Source organism: Elaeis guineensis, chromosome 10 (genome assembly GCF_000442705.2).
Source record: "Elaeis guineensis isolate ETL-2024a chromosome 10, EG11, whole genome shotgun sequence".
NCBI lineage: Eukaryota > Viridiplantae > Streptophyta > Magnoliopsida > Arecales > Arecaceae > Elaeis > Elaeis guineensis.
In genome coordinates, this window is record NC_026002.2 from 74,920,182 (window position 1) to 74,931,118 (window position 10,937).

At 34.9% G+C, this 10,937-nt stretch overlaps 1 long non-coding RNA gene and 1 other non-coding gene across 2 annotated transcripts; both read right to left on the reverse strand.

Annotated features, from left to right (window-relative positions):
- Window positions 1-753: 753 nt before the first annotated feature.
- Window positions 754-5,491, reverse strand: LOC105052216 (uncharacterized). The gene is made up of 3 exons (XR_833335.4): window positions 5,166-5,491; window positions 1,238-1,501; window positions 754-1,138 (listed from the first exon to the last, which is right to left on the reverse strand). It is a non-coding gene; the product is annotated as an uncharacterized lncRNA (long non-coding RNA).
- LOC114914609 (small nucleolar RNA U3) lies at window positions 5,291-5,504 on the reverse strand. The gene has a single exon (XR_003802091.1). It is a non-coding gene; the product is annotated as a small nucleolar RNA U3 (small nucleolar RNA).
- Between the last annotated feature and the right edge of the window lie 5,433 nt (window positions 5,505-10,937).

Below are 10,937 nucleotides of genomic sequence, written 5' to 3' on the forward strand. Positions count from 1 at the left end.
GAATTTGATGCTACAAAATTGCTGGTTGATTTCTTTAGGAAATGATCTATCACGAAGGCAGGAAGAAAGAAATTACAACTTGGAGAAAGATGTCTGGAAACCTGCCGATGAGCATTAATGGGAAAGCAGTCAAGATCCAAGAGTAGATGTTCCAAGATTTAGTACTTAACTAAGGAAAAGGTATGGCATTCAGGAAGATATAATTTCGCTTTGTTGGTTGAGGAGGCTTACAAGCCCCAACAGTACCTCTATGGATACTGATTACAAAATACCAGAGTATCCAGTCTAAACTCCTCTAGTCTCTGGTTTCATGAACCCACATATTATTTTTTTTCAGTTACTCATTGATGGCTTCTTAATAGGAGAGAAAGAAATAAAAGGAGGCTTGTTCTTACAATGGGCAGGTGATCAGGTGATCCTTGTGCACTGAAAGCTAGATGGATTTCAGCCGCACAAATGCATCATCAATTACTTGATCATTAAGAATCTCTCACCAATTAACTGCATATGTGGACATCAAACACTCATCCAATCATTTTCATTCTCAAATACTAGGAATCCAGACTTCCTTTTAGAATTCAGACTTTGTGCAAGCCCTTGATATCTACACAGAGCTGCTTCACAGTAGAAATATTAGATGGTTGTAAAGTTAAACTAGAGATTGGGGAAAAAGAAAGCTGCATAATTGATGGTACAATTCCATAGTAATGAAACAAAGAAAAAAAGAAAAACACAAAGTAGAAGGATGATGGATCAGGACAACATGAATTATTAATTGAATAATTAATCTTTCAGAGAGAACCACTTATAGAATATTACACCCTCTTTTTAACAGTTTGAATTGACTTGAAGCAGCTTTGTACCTTTGTTCCCTGCCACTGCTTGATACATGGGCACTGACACTTCCCCAGAGCTGATTTGTTATGGTACAAAGGCAAACAGGAAAAAACAGGAAAGCCCTTAACTCTTCTATAGATCTCAATCTATTCTTTTTCATCTGTATCTATTGTATCTATATTTACATGCAGGATCTCCATATTCTTCCTTCCAAAGAAACAACAATGATGGAGACATCATCAATCATGGTATCGTCGACAGTCACCTTGTGGAATTTCCAGTAGTTCATGGAGGTCCATGCCTGCAATTATAAGTACACAAATTTAATTGTTAATAGATTGATCTAAGTATTCATGTAACAAGTCCATTAACAGCAATATTTTAGATATCTAAGTTGTACCAGCTTTTTTTGCTGCACGGAGAAGGACCTGCTCAACAAGGTGTTGAGCAGGATCACATTCGGGAGTCATCGCAATGAACATTTCAACTTGAGCTACGGCTTCCTCATTTGTGAAATATTGGAAAAGCCCATCGAATGATAATATCAAAAAATCTACCCTTTGGACTGAATTTACAGTGATAAAGAGGGGTTGCATGAGATGTATGGAGAGGTTCCAACATAGTCAATTCTGAACATCTCCAGAAGTACATTGTTCCATTTGGGCTACAGAAAATATACTGGATGTCAGAAAATGAATAACTAAACCACCAAAACATTCAAATCACAAATCCTACTCCATATATATTATCAAATTCAACATGCCAAAAGCTTAACTGCTGGATAACAAAATCAAGAATGAAACAAATATTTGTGATCTTATCACATATTGTCTAAATTGGTAACAGTACAGGTAACTTTTGTAAATTAGTCTGACAGATTCAGTTGCTAAAATGTCCAACATTCTACACTAGCAAGCCAGATGCCTTACCATGCAGTTTGCTTAAAACACAACCTTCTATAAAAGATTCTCAGCAACCATCCATCAAGTCTACTTCCAACTGTTGGAAAGGCAAAACATAAAAATTTAGGTCAGATTCTCAAAATCTTGTCAATTGGGCCCAAAGTTCACGATAATGTTACGAGGAGAAAGATATTCTTTCTATTTCTTTCAAAATTTTAAATCCCGTGAGATGGGGCTGTCCCGATTTTCTCATAGAACGGAACGCATCGCTATCCCGCCCCATCTCGACACTTGGGATAGAAGATGTTCTAATACATCCCGATCGGGATGGTCTTGTCTTGACACATGAGATGGTACCTCATCCCGTTGTTCCATGGGATGCCCCGTTGGGATTTAAATCCATGGTTCCTTTAATGTGCAACTATTTGGTCAAAAGAAAAAGAGGAGTGAAAAGAGATGGGATGTGAAATGAACATACAGTAAGCTGCCATGCTGAAGAACACACACACAAGAGGTATAACTTCTTCACAGTTCATAAACAAGAAGCTTGTCCCATATCAAGTAGGAGGTATTTAAACAGAGGCAAGCCTTCAAACAAGTTAAGATGATACAAACAAGCCTTCAACAAGCCTCAGGATGGACTATAGGAGAATATGAGTCTAATCCAATGCATTGTAGTTAAGGCAGAATCGGAACCAAAATCTGTGCCAGCCGCCAATAGTACGAGCTGGCACGGGTCCATATTGGATCGGACCGGCGAACCGATGCAGAGGAGAAGGGAACTAAGGAGAAGGAAAAGATAAAAAGAGAAGGGGGAAGAAAGAAAAGAAGGGAGGAGAAGCCACCAGAGGGCCTCCGACTAGCCGCCGTGGCCACCGGACAAAGTAGTCAACACCTGTAGCACCACGAGATCGCCTCGATTTCACGGAATTCTTTTAAAAAATCTTGATTACGATGAAGCCGGCAACGGGTTTGTCGGCTTCACTTAAGTGAAACCGGCAAATCCATTGCCGATTTTACTATTCATCGATTTTTTAAAAAAACACGATGAGAAAATAAGGGCGGTCGCCACTGTTCCATGATCACTGCTCCATCCGTGCGTTTTTCACTGCCTTGTGGCCACAGCGGTCACCCAATGCCCTCTAGTAGCCTTTCCACTAGTTGCACGTCCCTCTAATATCGTCACTCTCCCTTTATCTCTCTCGTTTAAATACCCTATCGAGCGACATCGAGCCATGGAGGCCACCACCAGCCTCCGACGGCCTCAACGGGCCACCACTAGCCTCCGACGGCATCGTCCCATCTTCCCCTCCCTTCATCTCTCTTTCTCTCTTCCTCGCTTTCCCTCTTCCTCATCCAATGTTTCAATTTATCCATCTGAATCATTCCGATTTGTCGCCAGTATGGCTCGGAATGCCTTGAACCATCCAATTTAGGATGATTTGACGAACGTTAATTGGATAATCACTTATCCTTAAGAAACACTTGATGGGTCAGTAAATCTGGAAAAAATTGGTCGAACAATTTGTTAATAAGTGGAGGATTATCCAAGATTCAGAGAAGGAAATTGTTCGACCAAATGGATAACGTTGCCTCCTTAGGATGGGATATAGCAAAATATAAGTTTAATCTAATGTCTTATGGTACTGAATGAATAACCTTATTTGATAACCAGGAGAAACCTTCAATGTGGACAAATGCTATCCCTAGAGAATTCATCAAACCAGTATGTAGGAGCATAAGCTGGTTGGAGGAAAACATGTAACCGTGCCCGGTGACAAGTAACAATTTGATGAACCAGCCGAGGGTGTAATATTGATATCAAAAAAAAGAAATAAGTTAGCATGCTCCACTCAGGAATACATTGTTTAATTGTTAAATCAAGAGAAGAATGGGCACAGGAAACCAAGGCAAAAAGTTTCTGTGTAACATATTTACCATCTAATTAGCATCTAAAGACTAGGGATCTAACTTCTGTGTAATCAGCATCGAATATTGCGAGCTACTTTCCATTAGCCAGTATGATCTCTAGTGTAAGCAATAGCATCTTGCCATCTTGCCATCTTGCCATTGCAACTACCATGCAAGTCCTATTGCTCCATGGAGGTTTAAGGGGCATAAGGCTGAAAGCTTCCCAAACAGATAAAAGGTCCCCAGAGTGTATAGTTTTCTCATCATGGTCCAACTTATCTTGAGATATAAATGGGATCACAAAAAATGGAGGGGGGAAAAAGCAACAAATGCAAGAAAACACTTAAAGTGAAAACACTATACAGACCAACTCTTCTTTATATAATCCTTGCCATTTGCATGATTATTGTGCACATAAAAAGGGGATGTTGGACAAGATTATGTGCAAAACCACAACAAATTTTATTTTCCATAATCGAAACAAGAATACAAAATGCATTTATAATGCATAATCCAAGAAACACTGCAAGGTTGTGGTATGTTTGTCAAGCTAGTTCACTTCTGTGCGAAGTCCTTCAACTAATTTATGCAATACCAATATCACCATATTCACCCTACACAGCGAAGCTACGACATAATGTTACCAAGCCACATGTTCAAGGACATATTCACATGAAAAGACATATTGCAATATTTCCTTGGCTTATTCGCATCCTGAGCATTTTGGGTAGCTCTCTCTATATCTCTCTCTTGAGATTAATTCCTACCTGTTACCCTATACCCACCTCACCTCTTGAGGGCCGATGCCAACAGGAATTGAACCCCCTCCCTCGCTCTTGCCCAAATGGCAAGGGATAATACAATCCAAGCAAGCAGTCACTGGTTTGATAACACTGCCCTACGAGGGAAGAAACTATATCTCCTTTGCTAAATAAGTACTAAAGCAGCTTAACAGCAAAATCTATCTCATTCTTCCTAGACAATCTATGTTGTCCTTCACTCAGGCAGGTTATAAATCCTCAGCTATTCATCATGAAGAATCAGAATACCACTCAAATTCTGCTTCTTCAAAGACAACAATCACCCCTAAAAATCAGAGCTCTAAATTTCAAGATCGCTGTATTCTTAAAAATAAACAGATAGATAAATAGATAGATAGGTAGATCCTTTCAATATTTTAAAAGTCTCCAATATACAACATTTTCCACAGAAATTAACCTGAGTTTAGGTGGAACTAGACCCTAAAACACTAACTAGCCATAGACATCCGCAAAGAAGAGACGAGTATAAAAGATTACAAATTCAACATCGACAACTAAAATATTCCGAAACATTTAGGTATACATGTTCCAATTATTCACGGTAGCACCGATTCATCCAACGCCAGTCTCAACTAAGCAACAACGAAAAAACAGGGAAAAAGAAATTCGGCAAACATCAAAACCCTAGGATTTCAAAAAAAAAAAAAAGAAAAGAAAAAAAGAAAACCACTACAAGGGTGCCCAGATGGCTTACCTGAAACCATAAATTTAAAAAAGAAAGCCTCGCCGGAGAGGGGGGGGTGGAGCATCTTCCTTCTCCTAGGTCGGATGGGAAGGAGACGCCGTGGCAAAAACCCAAGAAAACGTTGAGATGATGAGAGTCTGTCAGACAACCTTGAAGCCACCCCAACCCTTTCGGGTAAGAGTTGAGAACGATCCTCTACAGCCTTCAGATCTCGTAAGATCAAAGACCGTTCATCACGCTCTGGCAACGAGGTCCCACGTCCTCCTCCAGACGGAGTTGCCCGTCTCCTCTACAATCAAGGACACGGTCGTACGACTCTATAGAAAAGATCCTACAAAGTAAGGTCGTAGCACGCGGTGCCGCATGCTAAAACTTAAAGAAGAACATATAAATTATCCAGTCGATATGGGACTAATCTGACTCGCATACGGCACAACAGAACGGCGCTGATGTGATACTCAATTAAACACTAAGGGCTTATATTCTGAGTGATTTGATCGATGTGCATCAGAAAGGACAGCACCAACTTAAAATAAAAATATCTTCTCAGAGAGAGAATCTGCTCATGCCTTAACTAATGATACAATAAATCAAAAATAAATAAAAAAATCCATACATTACCCAAAAAATAAAAAAATAAAAGAATCGACACCCATTAGCAGTTTGACGTTATAATCAAATCAAATCCTCTCTCTCTCCTACACACACCCCGGACAGCGGACGCTATATACGTAAATACATATTACACTATCTACTGCATCATTTAGTTCCCTTCTGATTGGAGAAATATATTTTTTCAAATTATATTAAAAAATTATTTATATATTATATGAATAATATTTTTTAACTAAAATAAAGATCCCAACCACGTATTCTATCAGCATGCACTGCTACTTATCAATGACCAGTAAACGAGAGAAAAAGGATATACATTATGTATATCTGACAGCCGTTGGACAAATATACTATCTCACTAAATATCTCCACTGTGATTTATAAAATAATAATAATAAATTATTTTAAATTTTAAAATCATATATATATATATGAAATTAAACATTCAGCAAAAATATTATATATCTAAGCACAAAAATATGTTAAATTTTTTGATTGGAATCAAATCCAAAATTTTAAAATTATACAAAATTATCTTATCTACTATATACAACAAAATTAAGGGTGACACCGCTCAAGCATTTAATCCATTTAGATTGTTTCAATCCGTTAAAAATTATATTAGGTTATCCATTTAATAAAATAGTTAAATTTTTAAATTTATATTTTTTCATCTATTTAGTAACAAGATTGAATTCTGATTTATAGATTTCATCTACTATGTATCTAATCTAAATTGCTATTGGACTTGTCAACAAAGAGATAAATGAATTGAGAGTCCCTCTTGTTATTCAAAGTTATAGTTTTCTAATTATGATGTTCGTTTGTGCATCAAATTCTTAAGAGAGCACTCGGAAGATGTGCAAAGCCTTGGAGAATTTTAGACACATCATTGCATTGAAGCAACATTAACAATTAAGAAAAAAATATAATTTTCTTCATGAGAGAGAGAGAGAGAGAGACAGATGGAGAGAAAATTCAACCGACCACCATATTTCTTGTCACAGCTCATTAGAACATGCATCAAACTGACTGTCACATTTCTTGACACGGCTCATTGGAATATGCAGATGTTTGTTGTACTCTTTATTTTTGGAACTTTTCTCTTTATACTGAGAAGTAAATTAGTATCTACAGATACAAACGAATGCTTTTGTTTTCTTATGAACGTGCTTTAGTCCATGGATTGGGTGTGGCCAGGCTGTTCTAAACATCAAAACCATCATCATCATCAGTCCTCTTGATCACTGAGTGTGGTGCTTCATTGATGCCCCTTTTTACACTGCTTTAATTAATAGTGAATTATGACATCCAATTTTGTAATACTTGCAAGTTCCACCTCAAATCACTAATTGAGAGGTAAGAATTTCAGTAGACCAATGTGGAGATCCTCACCTCTCATAGACTAATGTGGAGATCTTCTTTCCATATTGACTTTATGAATGCGCTGAAACAACATCTTGAAAGTAATGAGATACTGCTAAACATGTTTAGGATGATTGCATGTGGTATTTGATAATTTTCAGTGTTTCGTAGATATTATTAGAACCTCCAGAAATATCAAAGCTCAATGTCTAATACAGAAAACATGTACCTATCAAAAGCATGTAACGAGCTAATCTATGATGTGTAGGAGGTGTTAACTGGCCTACGGCTTTACAATGGGTGCTATCATTAGCTAAATAAAAGCAATTACTTAGGTGCAACAAGTTGCATGTTACTTGCAGCTATGAGATCAGCAGTCAAGAGAGGTTTGTCAATATTGCAGGCAAGGGATAAGGCATCCGATCTGGTGCCTGAATTGGCATTTGTCACAAACTTATACCGAGTGCTTTCAAAGATTAAAAATAAATGAAGGTAAGAGGTCTGATTAGAGACTAGAAGGATCTCACTCTAGTTTACTCTATCTGCATAAAGAAAGAACAGCTACTTGCATTAGAGCTTTTGAAGTAGAATATCACTACAAGGAAAGAGAATTTTAGCGATAAATTTATTTACGATGAAAAATATTACCGTCGTAAATAATCGTATCAATGATGCAAAAAAATTTTCATCGATAATAAAAAATATTTACGACGAGTATAAATTTTTGTCGCAAATAAATAATATTAGCGATGAAAAAAATATTTCATCGTAATAAAAAGCTTATTTCCGATGAATATTTTTATCGTAAATAAAAAAAATTAAATTATAAATATCTAAATATTAGCGATGATAAATATTTCATCGATAATAGTTAAATTTTTTCTGACGAAAGGATCTGTTCCATCACAAATTATTCTTATTTACGACTAAAAATTTTCATCAGCTTAATCATAAATAATTTAATTATTTGTGATGAAAATACATGTTGTGTCGCAAATAAGTATTATTAACGATAAAAATTTTTGTCGTTAATACTTTAAAAAGTTAGATAATTTAAAATTTTAAAACATAAAGATTATTTGCGACGAAAAAATAAATGTCATAGATAATTAAAATATTTGCGATGGAAAATTTTTTTCATCGCAAATGATCAATCATTTACGATAAAATTTTTCGTCGCTAATACCTGAGAATGAAAAAAAATTCAAAAATTTAAAAAGTAAGATATTTGCGAAATAGAAAAAATTTTCATCGTCGATAAGTAATTTTTTACAACAAAAATATTTCATCACAAATAATTAAAAAAATTAAAAATTTAAAAATTATAAAATATTTGCGACAAAACACGTTTCGTCGCTAGTATTATTGCTTATTTGCGACGAAAACTTATATTCTGTCGCAAATAAATATATTTTAAAAATTTAAAAATAAAAAATAATTTATGATAAAATTTATTCATCATAAATAATCAACTATTTATGATGATAAATCAAATTACCGTCACAAAATTGTTACTTATTTACGACGTATATCTTTCGTCATGAATATTTGAAAAATAAAAAAAAATAAAATTTAAAAACTAAACTATTAACGACGGTAAAAGAATTTTTCATCGTTAAAATAATTTTTAACAATGAAAAATTTCATCGCTAATGATTTAAAAATTTTAAAAATTTTAAAAAAAAATTCTATTGAAGGATATATATTATAGTAATTTTTTTATATTTAAAAAAAATATAAGATAGTTTTAAAAAATAATATGTGCAAAATAAAAGTATGTAAAATATTAAGATGAATATGTAGTAATATAAAAAAATTATTGGAATCATACTTAAAATATCATATGTAATTTGAAAAAAAAATAATAAAAATTTTTATCATAAAAAATTATAAATAACTTATAAAAAATAATAAATATTCAAATTAAAAATTTACAAGAATGATGGATAGAGTAGGCCAAGAAGATATTTTAGAATATGTGACTACATTTTATCTAATTTTATCATTAGTTAGTTCATAATTATCATATATACTAAAATTTATATTTATTATATTTATAATGATATATTTAAAGAAAAATCTTGATTTTGTTGCTTGTGATCTTTGAAAAACTCATTTTGTTTTATTTCTTAGTTATACACATAAGTAATAAATAAAAATTTAAAAAGATTGATGAGCTGATATGGATGAAGGAAAAGTATATGTAGGATATGGGTCGAATCTACTGAAGCGAAAATTCAGTGCAGGGGCAAAATGATAATTTTAAAACTTTTTTAAAATTATTATTTTATAGTAAAATTATTAATTAATCTCATTAATTAATACTAATTAACCCTATACTAGGATCTAAATATGATACAACAGCATGCATTTAAATTTGAAATTCAAATTTGAAACAGTAAACTTTTTACTGTACTGTGTTCAGAACACATCACCTTTTGCGGATAGTCGATCACTGCAATCTGATCACCGTCGGAGAGCTCTGATCGTCACGTCACAGCCACATTAGTATCTGGCCTCTGCGGATCATCCACACGAAGCTTCCATCTGATCGGCTCCTCACGAATGCTAGTTCGTGATTTCATCCTTTTGATGGCTGATGTTGATCGAACTCCTTCGATCGATGTGTGCCAACTCCTCAGACGCTTCAGATCATCTGCACGGTTGGTTGAGAGGCTGATGGATCTTTCTCTGAAATTTGGTGGACTCACAACACTCGTGGCACACAAATCTCACTTCCCGATCCCTAGGTAGAAACCCTAGGGTACACACCAAAAATCCTACGCCCTTTTTCTTTCTTTTCTTTCTTTTTCTCTCAGAAGGTTTTGGACCTTCACCTCACGCACAAGGCTTCCTCACGCCCCACTTTCTTTCTCAAAATTTTTCTATGCACGCCCCAGCTCCCTATCTCTTTTAAAATAGTTCAAAACGTGTCTTATCCGCGTGAGAGGATAAAGATAAGTGGTTACACATTTGAATTCAAATCAAATTTGAATTCAAACTAAAAATGCGTAAGAGATAAGTTATCCATTCAAATTCAAACATGCTTTGAATTTGAATGGCTAACTAATCATCTTTATCCAAATATTGGCGCACAAGAGTGGGCGTGAGAAGGGCTTTGCATGAGAAAAAATTCACGAGAAGTTTCTTCTCGTGAATTCAAATGGGCGCAGAGATTTAAGATGGTGCAGGGATTCAAATTCAAATGGTGGTTTGATCTTAATTGAACCAACCTAATCAAAATAGGTTAAACACAATTAAACTAAATTAAACCCAACTTAATTATGCTTAATTAGGCTCAATAAAATTCTAATCAAATCAGGAATTAACTAAGCCTAACCCCTGATCAAATCAGGGACTAAACCACCTTAGCGATTAGATCAACACTTAACCTAATCGGGTCAATCCAAACTGAATCCAATTCAATTGGACTTGATCTAAAAATAATTACTCAATCAAATTGAGTTAATTAGCGATCAAATCACTAATTAAACTTCTCATAAATATTGAGTCCAAATTTGATGGGTAATTAGGCATCAGAGACCATCGATATGAAACCCTGATCAAAGAGTTCAAATTTCAAATTCAAAATTTGAAATTTAAAATTTTGACCCCGGTACCCAAAATGTGTGGAACTCATGATCAGAAAATCCTAATTCTCAATCATAGAGTCTCAGACACATAAGACTCATAATCAGCCATCAGATCAGAAAGGAACCTCTAATGTGTGTGACCCCGCAGGTTCGAACCTAAGTCGGTAGCACAGGAACCAATTCCTGTACCAATCGAAGTGACCATCTA